General features: G+C 42.0%; 1 protein-coding gene across 2 annotated transcripts in view; it reads right to left on the minus strand.

Annotated features, from left to right (window-relative positions):
• Positions 1-19,629: 19,629 nt before the first annotated feature.
• LOC133242162 (odorant-binding protein-like) overlaps positions 19,630-20,323 on the minus strand; it is a 38,670-nt gene continuing 37,976 nt past the window's right edge. For both annotated transcript variants that reach the window (XM_061408228.1, XM_061408227.1), the window contains exon 7: positions 19,630-19,837. The gene's annotated coding sequence lies outside the window, so the exon portion shown is untranslated. The remainder of the gene's footprint in view (positions 19,838-20,323) is intronic.

A 20,323-nucleotide genomic window follows, 5' to 3' on the forward strand; every position in this document is an offset into this window, starting at 1 on the left:
ACATGAGTTAGAGCAAGCTTTGAGACTTCATGATGGACAGGGAGGCCTGAAATACAGCAGTCCATGGGGTCACAAAGAGTTGGATATGACAACAAGTGAACTAAACTGAAAACTATAGGTGACACTTATGGCATTTGTCTTTCTCTTCCTGACTTATTTCACTGAGCATGACAAATATCTAGGTCCATCCATGTTGCTATAAATAGAGTTATTTGCTTCTTTTTCTCTCTGAGTAATATTCCATTGAATATACGTACCACTTCTTTGTTATCACATTCACCTGGACGCTAATGCTTTTAGTCGCTCTTTTTGTTAAGATTCTTTCTCGACAGAACATTAAAAGCCATACTTTAGCTAAGATCAGTGTCCTTTCTGGAGGCTGTATTAGTTTAGAAAGTTTAAACTTCTCACTTTTGGAACATCTTCTGAGTAGGAATATGTTGTAAATGCATGTTTCAGACAGTGTGGAAGGCATTTACTGGTTCTGTCAGAATCATATGAGATCAAACACAGGTCTTGCAGAAAGCGTGAAAGGGGAAGTCGTTCAGTCGTGTCCAACTCCTTGTTATCCCATGGACCATGACAGTCCATGGAACTCACCACACCAGGATACTGGAGAAGCCTTTCCCTTCTCCAGGGAATCTTCCCAACCCAGTAATCAAACCCAGGTCTCCCCCACTGATCCACAAGGGAAACCCAAGAATTCTGGAGTGGGTAGCCTTTCCCTTCTCCAGAAGATCTTCCAGACCCAGGAATTGATCCAGGGTATCCTGCATTGCAGGTGGATTCTTTACCAATTGAGCTATCCGGGAAGCCCTGCTTCAGGGAAGCAGAGCTCTGTTTAATACCGAGTCTCTTGGAGGAGGAAAGTGTGGGGACAACCACAAGGTCAGGACTGATGGGAACACTAACAATTTTCACCAACTCGTGGGGATTCCTGCTTCTGTCTGATGACTCTGGTCTGCAAGATTCCTGCAGGATAAGACTCTCTCACCACAGCTGCTTGGTGTTAATCAACCAAACTGTTGGCAATAATATGGCTCAAGAGCAGTGAAATTATGGAACCAAAAAAAATCTTCAGTGACACATTTAAATTGTTGGAACAAACATTTCACACATATGAAATAACAGTGTGACCTTATTGCTTCATCTGAAAGGGGCAGCATTAATAATAGATCATGTTTACTTACAAAAGTGTCAGAGTTACTTTTGTTCACTCCTCTGGACAGTTATCTAGGGAAAAACAAAATGGGAAAAATAAAAGAGCCACTGATTACTAACATTCCCCAGCATTTCCAAGTTTTCTTTCTTTCTCCCCTCCTTCCTTTCTTTCTTTCTTGTAATAACTGATCTTAAAAGAGATTACTTGTGGAAGAAGAAATTTTGAATAAGTTGACTTGTTTTCTGATTTTTACACACCAGTTGAATAGTATGGTCAGGGGAAAAGTATAATTCCTTTACCATTATCGATGAAGTTCAGGATATTTTCTTCTGGAATCCCCTTTTCTCTCACTGTGTTGTAGTACTCCTCTTTGTATTCCGGTTCAACATTATTTCCTTTGCCTGTAAAATCACCGTGCAGAAAAACAGAACTGTTGACCCCTGGGAACCCACTGAAATTTCTAAATCTACAGAACAAGAAATGGAACTTGACAATCAGATGTTCACTTGTGTAATCTAAGAGCTTTCAATGCTTCCCACACACACACATGTGCTTTCTGTCTAAAGAATTGAGCCCAGTCCAATTTGGAGAGTAGGACACCATACTCCTCAGCATCAGGAGCTGGACGACAAAGACTTGCCAGGATCTTCATGACTTTGGGGCTCAGTCCATCCTAATATGGAATCTACTTGCTTCTCTCACCTTCCTCACATATGTACCTGTCACTCATATCTGTTTCTACACCAAGATTAGTAGGAAACACCTTTGTCCCCTTCCACGGACACATTCACCTCATCACACATAATAACAGGGGGCAATTTACTCTTTCATGAACCTACCGTTCGACCCAATAACCTTTCTCAAATAGACCCCTGTTGTCCCCATGGAACACACACCTCTCAGTGCCTTGAGGGGGTGATGTCAATGTTCATAAAAACAATGCATTTGAAACATGGAAAAAGACAAAGATTTATCTTATAAGTGTCTGTTCCAAGACTTCAATGCATCAGAAAACTGATATCATATACTAACACATACATATAGGATCTGCATATATATGGAATCTAGAAAGATGGTACTGATAATGAATTTATTTGCAGGGCATCCATGGAGAAACAGTTATAGAGAAGAGACTTATGGGCATGGGGAGAGGGGAGGAGATGGTGAGATGTATGGAGAGAGTAACATGGAGACTGACTTGTCCATATGTAAAATAGAAAGCCAATGGAAATTTGCTGTATGTCTCAGGGAACTCAAAACAGGGGCTCTGTATCAACCTTGGGTGTGGGTGGATGGGGAGGGAGATGGGCGGTAGTTTCAAAAGGGAGGGGATATATGTATACCTCTGGGCTTCCCTTGTGACCCTGCTGGTAAAGAATCCTCATGCAGTCTGGGAGACCTGGGCTTGATCCCTGGGTTGGGAAGCTACCCTGGAGAAGGGAAAGGCTACCTATTCCAGTATTCTGGCCTGAAGAATCCCTGGGGTCACCAAGAGTCCATGGGGTCACCAAGAGTCAGATACGACTGAGCAACATTCACACAAGCATATATATACCTATGGCTGATTCATGTTGATGTTTGGCAGAAAACAGTACAATCTATAAAGCAGTTACTTTTCAATTAAAAAATAAATAAAAATTTAAACATGAAATAAAGTCAGCCTCATTATAGACATGGCTTGAAATTTGTTGACATGTGTAAAAATATTCTAGTAAAACTTCATTTTAAAAAATTTCAACAGATAGGAATCATTTTGCAATGTCTGATGATGTGTTATGGCCCCCTGTTTCTTGGTGGATTACCTCCAGGATCCTTAATTCAGTGAGCATAACGATGCAGGCCTTAAACCCTGAATATAGAATACTGTCAGCACCTCCTGATATTCTGAATGAAAGTGCTGACAGTGTACATGTTACATGACAATGGTTATGGGAATTACAGGATGTCATACCTACCAAATAATTGCACCAGTTCTGTCTCCTTGCCATCTCCATCCACGTTGACAGTATGCGTCAAGAGAGAGTTCGCGTCCCCCCGAATGAGTTGAAATTCATTGTGACCCGCATCTGCGAGAGAGAGAAAAGATACAAACAGCTGCACCTTAACTTGTTGTCACTTAGATTATTGTGACACAAGATGGGCATGAAGAACGGTCCATCATGTATGGACCCACTCACTTTATGCCTGCACAGAATGCTACTGTTAACCATGGCAAGGAAAGGAGGCACGAATTTTCCTCATCCTCACCTTTTCCTACAATTAGCCAGTCACTCTTTGCTCTCTTACTAAGATGCTGGACAGAACGTGTGTTCTGATAAACCTAACAGATTCTCTTTCTGTTTATTTATTTATTTTTGACTTGCTGAGTCTTCCCTGCTGCCCGTGGGCTTTCTCCACTTGTGGTGACTGTGGAGTACAGTCTAGGGGTGGTGTGCAGGCCGTGGCTTCTCTTTTTGCTGAGCACAGGCTCTGGAGAGCATGAGCTTCTGTAGTTGCAGCTCGGGCTTCTAGAGTACAGGACCAGGAGTTGTGGTGCATGAGCTTAGTCGTGGATCTTCTCGGATTAGGGATTGAACCAATGTCTCCTGCCCTGGCGGGCAGATTCTTATCCCCTGGACCACCAGGGAAGTCCCCAAGAGTATTTTAAACAACATACACATATTATCAAATCCAGGTTCAAAAATACTTTGTATTTCTCTTACCCCAGCCGTGGAATTGGTTTCTCGGGACAAAAATCAACCTAACTTGTGTTCATTATCTTCCTGACTGCCTGCATAGGCCAGGCAACCTTTTGATGTAGGCACTGACCACCTAGAGGTGACCTCCTTCCCCACCTGGAACGCTGCCCCTCCTTTCTGTCCTGCCCATCCACTCTGCCCCATGTGTCTGGACAAGAAGCATCTCTGACCTACTGTGTGTCACACTACACTCTATGTCCATTATCTCTCTCCTGGCCTCCACCTCACCGTCCTTCAATCACTCAGCAACATGGACTGTAAAAATGCCCATCTGGGTTCCTGAAGCATGCAAACATCTTTGCTCAGTCTCTGTAACACTGAAAATTATTAGTGTTCTTGGGAAAAAAAAAAAAAAAGGCATCCAAACCAGCTTCATGTCGGGAGCCATACTAGGCATTAGTGACAAAATGGAGGCATGGCCCCAACCCCCTCTCTTTGTCCCGCAGGCATGGACCCGGGATGAAGGAGTTAGGCCTTGTGATTCTGACTTGTTTTTTCCTCTCCTGGGCTGAGTTCACTGAAAAGGAATATTAAGGTGCTTATTGTTCTTGAGAGGAGCATGAGAAGGCACAAAGCCTTCTGCAGCTGTGCTCAGAAAATAATTCATAAAGTTAGTCACTGACATTTGTTCAAGGACTTTCACAAAAGAGCATTCCAGGATGAGCACATAGGCCACAGCTTGAGTCCATTGGAGGGATTGATATCTGAAGCCTATTTGTGAGGAAAATGTTTATGGCAAAGGAGTTTACTGAATTTAGGGCTTAGAAATAATTAAAATAGTTAGAAGTTGAAGAAGGAATTTGAGGAATAGTGTAATGTTAACATATTTTACTATAGCTTATAGAGGTTAGGAATTTTAGAGATACTATAGCTAAAAGCCTTTTTAAGAGATAGTGAGCTCAGGATGTTAGGGAAAAACAGGATTTAGAAAGATAAGAAATAAACTGAGGAATGAAGCATGAGTTACAATGTAATCACAAGTTAACTACAGGACACATAAGAGGAAGTAGATAACAGATGGTAAAGCTGATTCCAAGAGAATCGCTGAAGCAGGAAATCTGTTTGAAGGACAGTAATGATTTATGGAGATAAAAAGTCTGGTGAGGGGGAACTGAAAATGGCAAACCTCTGACCTAATGTTTTTGTAAAAGTATAAAAGAGAATCTTAAACTTGAAATAAATAGGCAGTCCAAGAAAACTGAGAGGCTGTCTTGCTTCTCACCGACACTGCTCACCCCTTCAGGTTGAATCCCTGGCTGCTGGAGCTGGACTCTGGCAGCTTCAGAGTCTCAGAGCCCTGACAACAATATGCAATTTTCCCAAGGCCACGCTGAGTCCACCAGCCTTGCTCACGTTGGGACAGTTTAAATGAGACTATGCCTGTCCTCAGATTATCATTGACCACCTGTGGTTCACCATGGCTTCACCAAGGTGGGCATAGCAGCATCACTGAATTGGCTGTGATGTTCATGAAGGGATGGGACAGTGAGAGGAAACCTATCTTCTGGGCATCAGGTCACCATCAAGGCCACTGCTGGTACTGGGTCTGATGTGGGTACAATTTACAGTCCCCCAAACAAACCTGAAGGCTGCAATGGTTGGTCCCCAAGAGAACTTCTAAGAAGTCTTGCACTTCGGTTTGTCTCACTTGGTTAGTCACTGGATAAAAATCAAGCTAAAAAGGGTTGCAAAAATGGAGAAGAGTGAAGACAGTGGAAGCATTCATGATTCAGCCAAAGGAAACCATAGAGTGGGAATAAGAAAAAATGAAGGCATCATTTAGAAAACCTCAAATATCAGAAGTTATCGATCAAAGTTGGGGAAATATTTAAGGCATGAATTTACTAATTTGTGGCTTTCACATATGTAATGTGTGACTACTTAGTTTAGGCAAGGATTGTGATCACATATTGCTGTGTTTAAATTTTAATCAAACATGTTTCCCTTAGGCCATGTGAAAATAATAAGGTTATTTAGGGCCACTATAAAGAGCTCAGAGATACAAAGCTAGCCAGCAAACCCATTGCTTTGTATACGAGCTGCCTTTAGGTTGAACTCACGATGATTTCCTTGAGTTCAAGTTCATCCATCTCACCTTGAATGGACCAAGATATTATGATGGTTTTTAAAAAGTGAATGACACTAACGTGCCACCTCAAGATAGACCCCGAGACCTCAGATCATAAGCCTGTTATAAATTATCTGTGAGAACCCTACAAAATATAAATTATACACTCATGCTTAGTTACATTGTTCTTGTTGATATTTAATCACTATGTCATATCTGACTCTCCATGACCCTATGAACTGTATCACACCAACTTCCTCAGTCCTCCACGATCTTCCAGAATTTTCTCAAGTTCCTGTCTTTTGAGTCGATGATGCCATCTGACCATCTAATCCTCTGTCATCCCCTTCTCCTGCCTTCAAACTTTCCCAACATCAGGGTCTTTTCCAATGTGTCAGTTCTTCACATCAGGTGGCCAACGTACTGGAACTTCAGCTTCAGCATCAGTCCTTCCAATGAATATTCAGAACTGATTTCCTTTAGAATGGACTGATTTGATCTTCTTGCAGTCCAAGGGACTCTCAAGAGTGTTCTCCAGCACCACCTTTCAAAAGTATAAGTTCTTTGGTGCTCAGCCTGCTTTATGGTCCAACTCTCAAATCCATACATAACTAGGGAAAAAAAAAATACTGTTGAGTAAATGGATCTTTGTTGGCAAAGTGATGTCTTTGCATTTTAATAAGCTTTCTTGGGTTGTCATAGCTTGCCTTCCAAATACAAATTATCTTTAATTTTGTGGATGCAGTCACAAACCGCAGTGATTTTCGAGCACAAGAAGATAAAACCTGTCACTGCTTCCACTCTTTCCACATTCTATTTGTTCTAAAGTGAGGGGACCAGAGGCCATGATCTTCGTGTTTTTGAATGTTGAGTTTCAGACCAGCTTTTTCAGTCTCCTCTTTCACTGTCATCATGAGACTCTTTAGTTTGTCCTCACTTTCCCCATTAAAGTGGTATCATCTGCATATCTGATGCTCTTGATATTTCTGCCAGCAATCTTGATTCCAGCTTGTCATTCATCCAGTCTGGTGTTTAGCATGACGTGCTCTGCATGTAAGTTATAGAAGCTGCATGAGGATATCTTGCACTCTTTTCCCAATTTGGAACCAGTCTGTTGTTCCACGTCCAGTTCTCACTGTTGCTGACTGATCCACATACAGCTTTCTCTGGAGCCAGGTAAGGCAATCTGGTATTCCCATATCTTTTAGAATTTTCTACACTTTGTTGTGATCCACACAGTCAAAAGCTTTACCACAGTCAATGAAGCAGAAAAAAAAATTGTTTTTTTTTCCCAGAATTGCCTTGTTTTCTCCATGACCCAGTGAATGTTGACAATTTGATCCAGTTCATCTGCCTTTTCTAAATCATGCTTATACGGCTGGAAGTTGTCTGATCATGTACCACTGAAGATTAACTTGTAGCATTTTTACCACTACCTTGCTCACATGAGAAATGAGCACAATGGTGTGGTAGTTTGAACATTCTTTGTCATTTTCCTTCTTTGTGATTGAGACGGAAACTGATTTTTCCAGTTCTGTGGCCACGGCCAAGTTTTCCAAAGTTGCTGACACATTGCTTGCAGCCCTTTAACAGCATTATTGTTTAGGATTTTAAAGAGCAGAGCTTGAATTCTGTCACCTCTACTAGCATTTTTTATATAATGCTTCGTAAGGTCCTCTTAACTTCACAGTCTAGGATGTCTGGATCTGGTCTCATTTGGGTACACTCCATTGAAGGGAGACGTTCCACTCCCTGACCTCTGATTTTTAGTAGGAGTAGAATTCAGGTGTATGGGGTTATTGAAAAAAATTGAGACCAAGATTTCTACCTGCATGTACTCTTTCCAGAGAAACATTCATACTTACAGTCCACAGCATAAAAGTTTTCTTCCTTTGTGCCTGAGGCATATTTTTCTATGCATTCTCCATTCTCCCTTAAAAAAAAAAAAATTCAAGTTGGTTGATTAAGATAATAAAAAGTTGATGTATAATTAGGATTTTTTCTGTATGACACCCAAGAATATGTGTCAGGTATCACCTCAGTGCTGGTGAACAATCTGACCTTCAAAAGACAAAATATGTTGTCTCAGATCCAGTCACATTCAGGTGACAAGGATGGTTTTTCTACAAACTAAATCTGACGAGTAGTTGCAAAGATAACCTGCAGATACAAACAGGTTATGTTTACAGCCAGTAAACATGGAGAAATCCAGAATTTTAGGAAGAAAGAAAAAGAATGAACTTTTCCTTTATGTATATAGTTTCTGAATACTGAGAGGCATAGCCATCTTGGCAAACCTTGGTCGTTGTCACAACCCAGGCAGTGATTCATTAGACAATGAAAGTGAAAGTGTTTCTCACTCAGTGGTGTCCCACTCTCTGCGACCCCATGGCCAGTAGCCCACCAGTCTCCTCCTCTGTCCGTGGGATTCTCCAGGCAAGAAGACTGGAGTGGGTTGCTATTTCCTTCTCCAGGGGAATTTGCAAACCCAGAGACTGAATCTGGGTCTCCTGCATTGCAGGTAGGTTTTGTTTGTTTGTTTGTTTGTTTTGTTTGTTTACCAACTGAGCTATCAGGGAAGCCCTCTTACTCATTACAGAATTGAAATGCATTGAAATCACTGAAAAACATCCACAAAGTTGGAATACAACAATTATCCAATATAACTTCAAATACACAAAATTTTATCTGGGCAGACAAACTCCTTTCATTTGGTGTGAATATGTGATTCCTTGCATATGCAGACACTGATAACTGTTTTAAACATTGTGCTGAGTGATAGAAGGTGGGGGAAATGATTCATAGTGTATATACTTTTCTCACGTGAAGAGCCAGAAAAGTTTACAAAATGCAGATCTGCTCTTACCTATGGCTCTAGGGGTAGACATTTAATGATGAATGAAGAAAAAGACAGTATGAAAAGGCAAAAAGATAGGAGACTGAAAGATGAAAGCAAAATTCTGTCTGAGGAGGCCTACAAATAGCTGTGAAAAGAAGAGAAGCAAAGAGCAAAGGAGAAAAGGAAAGATGTTCCCATTTGGATGCAGAATTCCAGAGAATAGCAAGGAGAGATAAGAAAGCCTTCTCCAGCGATCAATGCAAAGAAATAGAGGAAAACAGTACAATGGGAAAGGCTAGAGATTTCTTTAAGAAAATAAGGGCTATCAAGGGAATATTCATGCAAAGATGGGCTCAATAAAGGACAGAAATGGTATGGGCATAACAGAAGCAGATGATATTAAGGAGACGTGGCAAGAGTACACAGAAAAATTGTACAAAAAAGATCCTCACGACCCAGATAATCACGATGGTGTGATCACTCACCTAGAGCCAGACATCCTGGAATATGAAGTCAAGTGGGCCTTAGTAAACATCACGATGAACAAAGCTAGTGGAGGTGATGGAATTCCAGTTGAGCTATTTCAAATCCTAAAAGATGATGCTGTGAAAGAACTGCACTCAATATGACAGAAAATTTGGAAGACTCACTAGTGGCCACAGGACTAAAAAATGGCAATTTTCATTCCAATCCCAAAGAAAGGCAATGCCAAAGAATGTTCAAACTGCTGCACAATTGCACTCATCTCACATGCTAGCAAAGTAATGCTCACAGTTCTCCAAGCCAGGCTTCAACTGTACATGAACTGTGAACTTCCAGATGATCAAGCTGGACTTTAAAAAGGCAGAGGAACCAGAGATCAAATGGCCAACATCCATTAGATCATCACAAAAGCAAGAGAGTTCCAGAAAAACGTCTACTTCTCTTTTATTGACTATGCCAACACCTTTGACTGTGTGGATCCCAATAAACGGTGGGAAATTCTGAAAGAGATGAGAATACCAGACCACCTGACTTGCCTCTTGAGAAATCTGTATGCAGGTCAGGAAGCAACAGTTAGAACTGGACGTGGAACAACAGACTGGTTCCAAATAGTAAAAGGAGTACGTCAAGGCTGTATATTGTCACCCTGTTCATTTGACTTATATGCAGAGTACATCATGAGAAACACTGGGTTGGAAGAAGCACGAGCTGGAATCAAGATTGCTGGGAGAAATATCAATCATCTCAGATATGCAACTGATACCACCCTTATGGCAGAAAGTGAAGAGGAACTAAATGAAAGTTCCTTGATGAAAGTGGAAGAGGAGAGTGAAAAAGTTGGCTTAAAGCTCAACATTCAGAAAACTAAGTTCATGGCATTCAGTACCATCACTTCATGGCCGATAGAGGGGGAAACAGTGGAAACAGTGGCTGACTTTATTTTTCGGGGCTCCTAAATCATTGCAGATGGTGATTGCAGCTATGAAATTAAAAGATGGTTACTCCTTGGAAGGAAAGTTATGACCAAGCTAGACAGCATATTGAAAAGCAGAGACATTGCTTGGCCAACAGAGGTCAATCTAGTCAAGGCTATGGTTTTTCCAGTAGTCATACATGGATGTGAGGCTTGGACTCTAAAGAAAGCTGAGTGCCAAAGTATTCATGCTTTTGAAATGTGGTGTTGCAGAAGTCTCTTGATAGTCCCTAGGACTGCAAGGAGACCCAAGCAGTCCATCCTAAAGGAAATCAGTCCTGAATATTCATTGGAAAGTGTCATGCTGAAGCTGAAACTCGAATACTCTGGCCACCTGATGCAAAGAACTGACTCCTTGGAAAAGACCCTGAATCAGGAAAAGATTGAGGGCAGGAAGAGAAGGGGACGACAGAGGATGAGATGTTGGATTGCATCACCGACTCAATGGACGAGTTTGAGAAGTTCCAGGAGTTGGTGATGGACAGGGAGGCCTGGTGTGCACCTCCTGTGCCTGAGGGCAGAGCTCACTGGGCACACTCCCCTTGATGTCACTTCTGTGCTCAGTGGGAACCATCTCTTACAAATTCTGCAGGAATGGGGCAAGGCCCTGGTGGGGACTGTGGGCTCAAGGACATGAGCCTCTTCCCTCTGCCGTGTCCCTCTACATTAATGAGTTGAGGCCAGTGGTCCTTCTGGGTGCTCCCTCTAAGCAGAATTTTCAGGACATTCCCTGGAGGCTCATGGTGGAACTACCCTCCCCAAAGCTCACAGACCTTGCCCAGCCCCACAGCCCAGGGAGTCTTCCTCTACCACCCAGACAGCTCCCTGCAGACAGGGAAGAGACACCCTCCCTCAGGCTGGGGTTTACAGGTGTTTTCCTTTTGGGTGATTTTTACTTACTTGACATAAAAGTGCATCAATATTGTGCCATTTTCTTCATCAAACTCAAGGTAACGCATGAAAGCGTGGAATGGCGCGCCCTCAGTGATCTTCTCTATGTTATTGGCTGCCGTGTAATAGGTTAACCATCTTCCTGTGAACTGAAAGTAAATTCCCTTCAGAAATCTTAGTCCATCTCTGTAAATTCTGCCCAACATCATCCTTCAGGAGTTTCCCTGCCCTTTCACTTAGCAGAAGTTACCTATCTTTATGAACACAGCCCTAGGCATAAAATCTTGTGAAAACTCATGTTAGATAAAGGAAATAATTGAGGTATTACCAAGATACCTTGAGCTATCTTGTCAAATGCAAGAGCCCTAATCCAACAGCTGGGTGATCTTCCTTCCGTTTTACAAGAGTAGTGAACATACATGAGAGCCAATGAATGGATGGTAGAGATGATACAGACATCACAAACAGCAGGTGTAGAGTGCATTGCTCCAGTGAATGGAGCAATTTTTCAGTTGCAGAGAAATGGCTAGACTAGCAGTCCACATGACCAAACCTCGAAAGGGACACTCACATCGATACACGCTAAGATCTCCTCCCAAGCCTGGACCACCGTTCAAATGCCCTTGGTACCTGTGAGGCATCTCCCTGAGCTTCACCTTGACTGGCAGAAAGCAGACCAAGGACAAGACTGAACAGCAGAACCTCCATCTTGTTGACTCTCAAGACCCTTATTCCATAGAAGCTGAAGGTGTCCCATTGGTTGGAGAGGATGCAAAATCGCTGCCACTTTTATAACCTTCATGTGTTGGCGTGACACAACATGAACCAATGGTTGTTCCTCATATGATCACAGTTACAACAGAAGGCACCTTCAGTATCCTGGTTGGCAGAGATAAACTTTTCTGGCATTCTGTCATTTAATAATATTTGTTTTAAGAGAAGCATATGTGGATGTGGGCATTTGACCTTTAAAGTGAGAAATTGCAGTACATCCAGTATTGCAAGGGGACAATTATTTATTTTCCTGTTTATCATGAGATCCAAAATGAGATGAGCTGTCCAAGATACATAACCCTCACTTCTGCATGGTTCAGTTAACGTGGAGGAGATAGTATAACATTTATCTTTTAAAAGTAAAGACTGACGGTGTGGTTTAGCCAAGGGAACACTCTTTCCTCAGAGACCCTTGGAAGAATCCTTTTATTCTGAGGTGGGGAGCAGGTCAGCACAAAGCATTTATCACCTTCTCCTGCCCCAATGTGGGCTTTTTCCTCCTAAGTACTAAGAGGACGATCTGGTAAAATGCTGCTTAAAGTCACCTGAAGAAGGCACATCAGTAGTTTATTTTCAATGATTTATCTCCAGACACCCTTTTACCCATTTCATCTGTAATATAATATTTACTCACTAACTCAGTTGTTTCTCCCAGTGAGCAAAAAAGCTGGACAGCGGTTCTTGCCATTTTTATAATTTTGAATGGAAAAAATAAATTTTGTAACTCAAGGTCACTGAAACAGTGAGTCATTTTTTTGGTTTTTTTTTTTTAATCAAATTTTACTCATTTTCATCTTCATTCATGGTAATTTATCAAATAAACACATTAAAAGATTAATTATGTTCTGAGTATAGAAATGAAGAAATGATGAGTTTTAGGGTTTCTGAGTCAGCTAAGTGAGAACTGATCCAGTGCTGCCTGCTCCTGGGACAGATCAGAGCTCAGAATCCTTCATTTGGGTTGAAGGCAGTGGCACCCCACTCCAGTATTCTCACCTGGAAAATCCCATGGATGGAGGAGCCTGGTAGGCTGCAGTCCGTGGGGTCACTAAGAGTCAGACACTACTGAGCGACTTCACCTTCACTTTTCACTTTCATGATTGGAAAGAAATGGCAACCCACTCCAGTATTCTTGCCTGGACAATCCCAGGGACAGAGGAGCCTGTTGGCTGCTGTCTATGGGATCGCACAGAGTTGGACACGATAACGCGACTTAGCAGCAGCAGCAGCAGACCTTTGAGGAGAGCTTGCCGTCTCGAGGGTGTCCTCAGCTCACAACCTCAGAGGATCACTTTCCTTCATGTTCACGTGGACTGACAATAGTATCTCTATTTTTTCCTTTTATTCTCTTTTGTGTCAGTTGCAATACCATGCTATCTCTTCTGTTCAAACATTCATCTATATATTATCCTGTCATATTTCAGCTGTGACGTCTGCATGATAGAAGGTTTTCATGTCTCAGAATATCCTGAAAGCATTTCCTCTATTTGGTCTTTGATCAAGATACTAATTTTCTTTTTCTTTTTTTTTTTTTTTTTGGTTTGTTTGTTTCTTTATCTTGGCTATACCATGCAGCATGCAGGTTCTTAGTTCTCCAATGTGGATGAAACCCGTATGGACCCTGTACTCTGTGCAGGGAAAGGGCAGAATCCTAACCACTGGACCACCAGAGAAGTCCCTGATTCCGATAAATTTGAGTAGTCATGTGATCCCAGCTTACACCCCTTATCATGTCATCATCAGCCTTCCATCTCTACTTTTGTACCCCCAGCATTCCCAGGTTTTCTTTTTGGACTCTTACCAACATGTGTCCCCTGGGAGAGTATCCTAGGACCATCCCAATTTAGGAAGATCTTTCTAACTGCCAATCAAGGGGAGATTAGACACTAGTTCTTCTAAGAGATATTGGAACCGTTGTAATAATCATGTTGGTTTCCATTGGTCTTAACACTCTTCTTCCCTCACTGTGTTCACTAGTCTGTTCTCTATATCTGCATCTGTGTTCCTTCCCTGCAAATCATATGGAGCTGGTGAGAAGTTGCTGAAACACAGAGAGCCCAGAGAGGCACTCTGTGATGACCTGGAGGGGTGAGATGGGTGAGGGGAGAGGGCTCAAAAAGGAGGTGATTAATAATAATTATGGCTCTTTTGCATTGTTGTGTGGCAGAAGCCAAGACAACATTGTTAAGCATTATCCACCAATTAAAAGAGAGAATAGAAAGGAAAAAAGTTTTCATTCTTAAGGTAACTGATAAAAAGAAAAAAAAAATCCGATTGCTTTGTACTGAAAGCAAGCATATGCCCTTTAATTCCAACTCTCAGTAATATTGGTCAAAATGTAGGCAATAGAGGAATAAATAAAAACAGAACCATCTTACAAAAACATTACTGCTGTAACTCCCTCCAAATAACGCTAAGTACTGCTTGGTACATTTTCCTGTTTTCTCCTCAAATTTATTCCGGTGTTTGTAACTGAGAAGTCTCTAACAACAGGTTATTAATTTTGTTTTACTAGTCTCTTTTTTTCTGTAACCACTGCTTTTACATCTTAGATTGAGCAACTCCTAACTAAACAGTGCCAGGAGGATATTGATCTTGGCCACTCAAAATTCCAGGTTCCCTCAAGGGTACATGACCAAAGTTGAAATGTAGTTAGAGTCTAAAGTTTAGACAATAGAACACAAGCCCAGTGTTTTAAACAAAGTAACTGTGTATATAACTTTTATTACAAAAGTTATTTATTATATTTATTTATTTATGTGTCTGTGCCGGGTCTTAGTTGCAGCACACAAAATCTTTGTTTTGTCATAGCTGACATCTTTAGTTATGGCATATGGACTCTTTAGTTGTGCAACTGACAGACCAGTGAATCCGAGAAAGGTGGGGAGGCAAGGAATATGACTTTCTTTGGACAGTCGGCTGAGAAGATGGCAGACTAATGTCTCAAGGTAACCATCTCGTCAGGGTCTGGAGGCCAGGTTCTTTTATAGAGCCAGAGGGAGAGAAGTGATGACAAACTAAAGTCAAAAGGCAGAACAGACAGCTAGAGACAGTGAGGAGCTAAGGTAAAAAGGATTTTCGGTCTTGCAGTACATCTCAGTGGGCCAGCCTTTGGAATGTGTGTGTTAATTTCTTCTTTTCATAGCTGGGCAGGGTCAGTTTATCTCCCTGTGAGCTGAGAAAAGGCACGTTAGCAGTCAGGCTGAAGGGTAGGATCTTCTGAGGCAGGCCATGATGTATGATTATAATAACAATGGCAACAACAAGCAAGCCAAAGAAACAGTTCCAACACGGAGTCACCTTTGGTTCTTCACTACCATTCCCTCTTGTCAAAGTCCATTCCACAATCTTGTGGATAAAGAGGGCAGTGACCATTCTGCTTCATCAGAAGGATCATTCTGGGAGTGTCAAGGGACAGGGGCTCTGAGTGTGGGTAAGGCATAAGTCCTCTTACAGGAGGTCTCCATTAACCCCATCATAGAGTTGCCAGAACTTACACAGGACTTGGAAATAGATTCCTGGAGGGCACAACAGTAATTTGTGTACCAGGACCCAGGAGAAAGGAACCGTGACACCACAGGAGACTGTCCTGGACTTGCCCACGAATGTAGGGAGTCTCTGGCAGGTGAAGGTGTGGGTTGGTGGAGGCCTGCTACATGGTTAAACACAGGGACTCTAGTAGTACATGCATGGGATCTTTTGAGGGAGGTCATCATTATCTTCATTACTTCCACCTTAGTTTGGCCCCAGGTAAATATCAGGGAAGGAAGACATCTCCACCCATCAACAGAAAATTGGATTAAAGATTTACTAAACAGGACCTCAGGACTAAACAGGATCAGAACAAGACCTGCTATTAGCCTCAGTGAGTCTATCCCTTTAGGAAACCTTCATAAGCCTCTGATACTTCTCCATCAGAAGGCAGATAGACTAAAAACCACAACCATAGAAAACTAAACAATCTAATCTCATGGACCACAGCCTTGTCTAACTCAATGAAACAATGAGCCATGCCGTGTAGGGCCGCCCAAGATGGACAGGTCATGGTGGAGAGATAAGACAAAATGTGGTCCACTGGGAAGGGAATGGCAAACCACCCCCGTATTCCTGCCTAGAGAACTCCATGAACAGTATGAAAAGGCAAGAAGATACAGCACTGAAAGATCAACTCCCCAGATCAGTAGGTGCCCAATATACTACTGGATTTCAGTGGAGAAATAACGGCAGAAAGAATAAAGAGATGGAGCCAAAGCAAAAACAGCACCCTGTTGTAGATGTGACTGGTGATACTGGCAATGTCCAATGATGTGAAGAGCAATATTGCATAGGAACCTGGAATGATAGTTCCACGAATCAGGTACATTGGAAGTGATCAAACAGGAGGTGGCAAGAGTGAAGGTCGACAATTTAGGAACCAGCAAACTAAAATAGACTGGATTGAGTGAATTTAACTCAGATGACCATGATATCTACTACTGTGGGCAAAAATCCCTTAGAAGAAATGGAGCAGCCATCATAGTCAACAAGAATATGAAATGCAGTACTTGGATGCAGTCTCAAAAATGACAGAATCATCTCTGTTCATTTCCATGACAAACTATTCAATATCACGGTAATCCAAGTCTATGCCCAGACCAGTAATGCGGAAGAAGCTGAAGTTGAACAGTTCCGTGAAGACCTACAAGACTTTCTGGAACTAACACCGTAAAAAGATGTCCTTTTCATTGTAGAGCCTGGAAGGCAAAGTAGAAAGTCACGAAACACCTGGGGTAACAGGCAAATTTGGCCTTGGAGTACAGAATGAAGCAAGGAAAAGTTAATGGAGTTCTGCCAAGAGAATGCACTGGTCGTAGAAAACACCCTCTTACAACAACATGAGAAGACTCTACACATGGACATAATCAGATGGTCAACACCGAAATCAGACTGATTATATTCTTTGAGGCCAAAGATAGAGAAACTCTATGCAGTTAGCAAAAATAAATAAATAAATAAATAAATCAAGACTGTGAGCTCACTGAGGCTCAGACCATGAATTCTTTATTACAAAATTGAGACTTAAAATGAAGAAAGTAGGGAAACCACTAGACCATTCAGATATGACCTAAATCAAATCCCTAACGACTATACAGTGGAAGTGAGAAATAGATTTAAGGGACTAGATCTGATAGACAGAGTGCCTGAATAACAATGGACAGAAGTTCATGACATTGTATGCCAGACAGAGTTCAAGACCATCCCCAAGAAAAAGAAGTGAAAAAAGCAAAATGGCTGTCTGAGGACGCCTTACAAATAGCTGTGAAAAGAAGAGACGAGAAAAGCAAAGGAGAAAAGGAAAGATATAAGCATCTGAATGCAGAGTTCCAAAGAATAGCAAGGAGTGATAAAAAGCCTTCCTGAGCGATCAATGCAAAGAAATAGAGGAAAACAATAGAATGGGAAAGACTAGAGATCTGTTCAAGAAAATTAGAGATAGCAAGGGAATATTTCATGCAAAGATGGGCTCAATAAAGGACAGAAATGGTATGGCCCTAATTGAAGCAGAAGATATTAAGCAGAGGTGACAAGAATACACAGAAGAACTGTACAAAAAAAGATCTTCATGACCCAGATAATCACAGTGGTGGGATCACTCACCTAGAGCCAGACATCCTGGAATGTGAACTCACGTGGGCCTTAGGAAGCATCATGAGAACAAAGCTAGTGGAGGTGATGGAATTCCAGTTGAGCTATTTCAAATCCTGAAAGATCATGCTGTGAAAGTGCTGCACTCAATATGCCAGGAAATGTGGAAAACTAAGCAGTGGCCACAGGGCTAGAAAAGGTCAGTTTTCATTCCAATCCCAAAAAGGCAATGCCAAAGAATGCTCAAACTACCGCACAAATGCACTCATCTCACACTCTAGTAAAGTAAAGCTCAAAATTCTCCAGACCAGGCTTCAGCAATACGTGAACCGTGAACTTCCAGATGTTCAAACTGGTTTTAGACAAGTCAGAGGAACCAGAGATCAAGTTGCCAACATCCGCTGGATCATCAAAAAAGCAAGAGAGTTCCAGAAAAACATCTACTTCTGTTTTATTGACTATGCCAAAGCTTTTGACAATGTGGATCACAATAAACTGTGAAAATACTGAAAGAGATGGGAATACAAGACCGCCTGACCTGCCTCTTGAGAAACCTATATGCAGGTCAGGAAGCAACAGTTAGAACTGGACATGGAACAAAAGACTGGTTCCAAATAGGAAAAGAGTACATCAAGGCTGTATATTGTCACCCTGCTTATTTAACTTCTATGCAGAGTACATCATGAGGAATGCTGGGCTGGAAGAAACACAAGCTAGAATCAAGATTGCCAGGAGAAATATCAATAACCTCAGATATGTAGATGACACCACCCTTATGGCATAAAATGAAGAGGAACTAAAAAGCCTCTTGATGAAAGTGAAAGAAGAGAGTGGGAAAACCTGGCTTAAAGCTTAACATTCATAAAACTAAGATCATGGCATCTGGTCCCATCACTTCATGGGAAATGGGGAAACAGTGGAAACAGTGTCAGACGTTATTTTTGGGGGGCTCCAAAATCACTGCAGATGGTGATTGCAGCCATGAAATTAAAAGACGCTTACTCCTTGGAAGGAAAGTTACGGCCAACCTAAATAGCATATTAAAAAGCAGAGTCATTACTGTGCCAACATAGGTCCATCTAGTCAGTGCTATGGTTTTTTCCAGTGGTCATGTATGGATGTGAGAGTTGGACTGTAAAGAAAGCTGAGTGCCTAAGAATTGATGCTTTTGAACTGCGGTGTTGGAGAAGACTCTTGAGAGTCCCTTGGACTGCAAGGAGATCCAACCAGTCCATCCTAAAGGAGATCAGTCCTGGGTGTTCATTGGAAGGACTGATATTGAAGCAGAAACTCCAGTACTTTGGCCACCTCATGCGAAGAGTTGACTCATTGGAAAAGACCCTGATGCTGGGAGGAATTGGGGGCAGGAGGAGAAGAGGACAACAGAGGATTAGAGGGCTGGATGGCATCACCGACTCAATGAACATGAGTTTGGGAAAATCCGGGAGTTGGTGATGGACAGGGAGGCCTGGCGTGCTGATTCGCAAAGGGTCACATACAATGGAGCAACTGAACTGAACTGAACTGAGCAGTAATGTGATCCTGCGCTTTCCGTGCATAGGCCTTCGTGAGTGGAATGTACATTCCTTTCTTGGGGATGAATAAGATGCATGTTAGGGAATTTCTCTTGATCAGACTGTCCCCTTCCATACAGTAGACTGAAAGTGAAAGTGTTAGTTGCTCAGGCCTGTCAAACTCTTTAGGATCCTATGGATTGTAGCCAACCAGGCTCCTCTGTCCATAGCATTCTGCAGGAAATATTGGAGTGCGTTACCGTTTCCTCTTCCAGAGGATCTTCCTCACCCAAGGATAGAACTTGGGTCGTCTGCATTGCAGGCAGACTCTTTACCATCTGAGCCATCAGAGAAGCCCGTACGGTGGAGGATCCATAACTCTGCCCCACGATGCTTTAGTCTAGTTTCTCCCTCTTCCCTGGACACCTGAGGGCATGTCTACCAAACCTTCATAAAGATTGTCTCTGATGAATACCTGTCCTATGAAAGGCACAGTTTCCTGGACACTTAATGTGGGCATTTGTGTGTTTTAAATGAGGTGACCTTTGCACAGACATGCATGTGCAGGGCAGATATTTACCATTTATTTAAACCCTCAGCAATCAAATAACACAAACCAGGACATGATTTAGTGACAAGGAGCGATGAGATGGGAGAAGGAGTGTGAGTGTGAAGAGAGCAGGATCATGTTAATCAGGAACCAGGAAAGTCGTCTTCGTGTTGTTGATCTTGATTCCATGGACAAGAGGACGTGCCTGGTCTCAGTGACTCTTTATATAGGTGAATAAAAGAGAACCAAAGGTTTAGTTGAGTCAACTGTGTGATGGTTGACAGGGGTGAGCCTCAGTAGGCTATCCAGGGAACAGGGACTTGGTAGCTGATCCAATATCCAATTCCAGGTGAACCTCAACACTGCACATTTCTGTGACGGCAGGTTTCCTGTGGAATTGTCCCCAGGATGTACATATGGTTGGAGATTTCCCATTTCAGATTGATTCTATGAGTTATGATTTCACAATGCATGTACATGGTGGTGCTTCATCTAAAGATGTTCAGGCTCTGTATTTGGAGCAGACAACTCTAACCCTGCAACTTTTGTTTTTTGGGTCCTTAAGAATTTTTTTTTTTTTTTTTACTTTTTTTAGTATTAGAGCACAGCTGGTTATCAACATTGCATTAATTTCAGGTGTACAGCCAAGTGATTATACATACAAGGTTAGTATCTATTCTCTTTCAGATTGTTTTCCCATTTAGGT

The sequence above is a fragment of the Bos javanicus genome, chromosome X, assembly GCF_032452875.1.
Source record: "Bos javanicus breed banteng chromosome X, ARS-OSU_banteng_1.0, whole genome shotgun sequence".
In the NCBI taxonomy this organism is placed as follows: Eukaryota; Metazoa; Chordata; class Mammalia; order Artiodactyla; family Bovidae; genus Bos; species Bos javanicus.